At 28.9% G+C, this 4,883-nt stretch overlaps 1 pseudogene; it reads right to left on the reverse strand.

Annotated features, from left to right (window-relative positions):
- Positions 1-580: 580 nt before the first annotated feature.
- LOC129894143 (uncharacterized) lies at positions 581-3,145 on the reverse strand (annotated as a pseudogene).
- Positions 3,146-4,883: the final 1,738 nt, after the last annotated feature.

Raw genomic sequence — 4,883 nt, forward strand, 5'->3', positions numbered from 1 at the left:
GATAATGTATCATCTTATAAAACTTCAGATAATAAATAGTCTGAATTGTATCAACAACTCAAAAAATAAGACACATTCTTATTTGAAAAGATTAAATGGCATTTATTCAAATTTAAGTTAAATCTATATTGAAAGTTCAAAGTATCAGTAATATTAATGTATCATAAGAATACTGTGTCACTTCTCCTCAGGTACAAAAGTGCAAGTTCGTCGATTATGACCTTCTTGTCCACAATGTCCATAACAATTTGCGTTTGATATTAGCTTCTCATCTGGATTTTTTTTTCTTCTTTTCCTTGGTCGTCCAGGCATCCTTTTGAATCTAGGAGGCAAAACTAATTTATTTGACACATAATTTGGAACCGGCCAATCTTCTTTATCAGGCATTAGAATTATTGAAACCTCATAAGTTTTGGCTCATGCATTTGGTTTGTAGTAATCAGAGAAGTATGAATGTATATCTATAACATTTTTGATTTTTAAAACTGCGATTGCATGTGCACAATGTATCTCGTCTAGTTAAAATCTTCCACAATTACATACTTTTCGTTCCAGGCATACAATGTATCTTCTTCTAGATTCATAAACTGAAAACACAAACTCGGTTGATGGAACAACCTGCAAAGAGTAAGATGATCTAAATCAAGAAATCTGGAAAACACACTGATACATCAACTCACTGGTGATACATTACATATTAAGGCCAAGATACATACCTTCATTCTTGAACTTTTAGACGTGTTTAGAATCAAAATCTCTTCAAACCTTCTCCCTAATGTTTCCTTTGTATATGAGAAAATCTCTCTGTTTTTGCAATGCCAAGAACCAAATAGAATTCTAGCCTCCTCCAAGAACTCTAATATAGATTGTCGTGCCTCAACAAGGAACCCATTGATACATTCGGTGATGTTTGAAGTCATTATTCTTCCTCTATTTATTGTTGAATGAACTCTAGACCATTTTTCATACCCAACTACCTCAAGGTACTCCTTAAACCTGTAATCAATTTTTTCTACCTTAGCCATCAATTTTTCAAAGTCTTCTTTTCTATAGGATTTGGTCATTGAGTAGAACAGATCACTGAGTGTGTTTTTTCTCCTCTTGAAGTTCATACACATATTCTCTCAAAGATATCATATGCATGCATAATAAGGAACATTTAGGAAAATAATGCTTAAACTCTTCATTATACTCTTATTTCTATCTGATACAACACACATTTTTTTCCTATCCCCCAAGTGCATTTTTGAATTATTGAAAGAACCATGTCCATGAAGAATCATTCTCGTTGTCGAAACTCCATAAGATAATGGAAATATGCAACCTAATGAAGAAAAATCTATCCAAATGTTAATTCTTTTTTAACAATTGGAAGGTCAAGTATCAAGGAAAGTGTATCAAATTGAATATAACAGAATAACAATGAATAACAATAATAAATAAATTACCTGCTTCATCAAGTGTGCTTGCCGATACAAAGGTCCCTTTATAAGTTGCACTAAGATGTGCACCATTAACCACAACTATAGGTCTACAGAAATCAAACCCCCTCATAAAGTGCCTTAATGATATGAACAAATACATAAATTGATTTTTTTTTGACTTGTGCATCCTTATATACGAATTTGGGTACACATTATTGAGCATATGTATGTATATGATCATCTTTCCATAACCATCGGCAAGTTTACCCCTTATCATCTCTAGTGCACGCTCCTTAGCTCGCCATGCTTGTTGGTAAGAAATCTCAATCCCATATATTGCTCTAATATCTTCAATTACGTCATTTGGAGTATGAATTTTTTTATGATTGAAAAATTTAGGAGTTGTTACACCACTTAAAAACCCAACTGTAGCTCGAACCTTTGTTAAAATCATAGCTCTTAGTGGACATGTATGTTCACTATTGAAGTACCTAATCTTGAATATATTTGAATTTTTTCGACAAGATGCCTTTAAAGTCCAGCCACAGTCAGCAGAATAACAATCTAAAACATAGTTGTATGTATCAGATTCATTAAAACACAAAAAAATGTATCACGTATCATTCAAAAACTACAATATTTCACAAAAAAACACTCAATCACATATACAATAATGTTACATGAACTTTATCATATACAAACAAGATTTTTTGATATTACGTATCATAAATTGTTGCTGATACATCATTGCGATGTATCATTTAAATGTACGAGTGAAAGCTAATGTATCAGAATTCAATGTATAAGACTCAAAATTTATTTTAAAGTCTATGTATCAAAATTTAATGTATAATTATTTAATGTATTTGATACATTTAATAAAATCTTTACTTTTGATATACATTCACTTATAATTCAAATTAAAATAGCCATTTTAATATGTATCAAATACATAAAAAAATCTTATGTATCTTACACTTATTAATATCTCACAATAAAAGGCAGATCTCTAGAATTCAATGAGCATTTTTTGAACAATCAAAATTTTTTATTATACAAGAGGAATGTATCACAATAATTTGTAGTCAATAAACATATATTTGAATCAGATACACAGTAAACTAAAAGTATTACGTACCTTTTTACATCAGATCTCTTCACCTTGAAATTGAAATTGTGCTCTATTTTGTATTTCGTCATAACAGAGATCAGTGTTGATTTATCTTTACACAGTTGCTTCTTCTCCACATATGTACTATTTGCATCACTAATGTAATTAATTATTTCTAATTCGGAAATGTAATATGAATTGCCAATTTTTTATTCAACCACAGTAAGTGCATGTGTATCTTTTCCTGAACCTTCGAGACAGACAATTTCACCTGATGAAGGATCAAAGCAATGTACCTCTTCACCATTTTTATTATTGGTATCAATGCAAAATGAATACAATTCAATTCCAGGCTCGTTTTTTTTACTTTCAAATACAATCTTACTCTCATATCGTTTCTAATTATCAGTGGATATGAATTACCATGAATTATGTATCAGATTTCTATGTTTTTTCTCATCTCATCGATATCTAATTCCGCTGCAATAGCATATTTGAGATTCACAAACGAAATCGTTTGACTAATTACTATTCCTTCTCTTTTGTATCATGCATAACTCACATCACTCTCCCAAATTCCAGAATGCCTCAACAAAATTGTTAAGTTCATCATGTATCAGCCTCTGATTTTGGAAGAAAACACCGTTGTTACGTATTGGGTTTCGTTGGAGGTAGATGGGTAAAAGAATTTTGAATGATTTGAAACTGGTGCGAATTGGAAGAGATTGATATAAATTCATGTCTATGATTTGCTCAAATATATTTTAATTTTTACGTTTTGTTTCTTTTTAAAGCTCAACAGACTCATTAAACTTATGTATCATACGTTATGTATCAGTGCTAAATGGATGTATCCGAATTTGGATTTTTAAGGGAATTTTTGTAAAATTAAAAAGGGTTGGGAAAGAATGAAATTAGGCTTAAACAATATGTGATTCCTAAAATTTTTACTTTAATTATTCAGATTAAGCCCATTGAGTATATTTATGGGCTAATTACACCAGTGGCCATTCGACACTTTTGTTTATAACTAAATTGGCCATTACATTTTGTCTTATCAAAATGGCCAACGGTCAATTTATTTGTAAACAAAAGTGTTGTTCGGCTATTTGCTTTCTTATTTTTTTAAAAAAATAAAAAATTATTGTGCTTTTAAAGAAAAAAATATTGATTTAATTTTAGTTTTTTGCTCCTTTTTTTATTTTATGTTTTTTATAATTGTTTCACTTCTTTTGTGAAAAAAATGAATATTTATGTCATTTTATTTTTTTATTTATTTAAGGTGGAATGCATGATAGTCAAATAAATATTAATATATTACATAATTATTTATATAATATCAATACATGATTATACACATTTATATAAAATCAATATATTACATATACACAACATAATTATTTATCCATCATATATACATGTTTATACATCATTTCTATAATATTGATACACGTTTATACAATATTTATACAATAACAATATATTACATACACACTACATAATTATTTTTATATTCTATATACATGTTTATATATTATTTATACAATATTAATATATTTTATACACGATTTATATAATATCGATATATTACATATACACTACATAACTATTTATACAATATTGATACATTACATATACACTACATAACTATTTATACAGTATCAATATATTGTGTATATACTGCATAACTATTCATACAATATCTATACATTACATAACTAAAGGGCAGCTCAATGCACTTAAGCTCCCGCTATGCGCAGGGTCCGGAGAAAGGCCCAACCACAAGGGTCTATTGTACGGAGCCTTACCTTGCATTTCTGCCAGATGTTGTTTTCAAAGCTTGAACCCGTGACCTCCTAGTTACATGGCAACACCTATATATTACATAACTATTTAAAAAAATTAATACATTACATATACACTATATAATTGTTTGTATATTATATATATACATGTTTTTACACCATTTATACAAAATTGATAGATGAAAAAAAATTAATGAAAAAAGTTTTGAAAAAAAAAAGAAAGGATATTTCGTATTTAAAAGGAAGAAAAATAAATAGAGTTAATTTCATATATGTACCAAAAAGTTATTATTTTACAAAAAATGTAGTCATGTTCCATTTAAACAAAAGAAAGTCAAAAAGATACCATGTGCTGAACACTACAGGGTTCAATTCGATCCAAGGTCATTGGACCTTTTTGGCTGAACACTACATGGCTCAATTCTACCTAAAGTCGTTAACCCTTTTTTGCTTTCTTTCCTTTTCTATTTCATTTTTTCTTTGCAGTGTTGATTTTTAAAAAAAGATTTATTTGGTTTCTTATATAATTTCGCAATGAATAAG

Source organism: Solanum dulcamara, chromosome 1, assembly GCF_947179165.1.
Source record: "Solanum dulcamara chromosome 1, daSolDulc1.2, whole genome shotgun sequence".
In the NCBI taxonomy this organism is placed as follows: domain Eukaryota; kingdom Viridiplantae; phylum Streptophyta; class Magnoliopsida; order Solanales; family Solanaceae; genus Solanum; species Solanum dulcamara.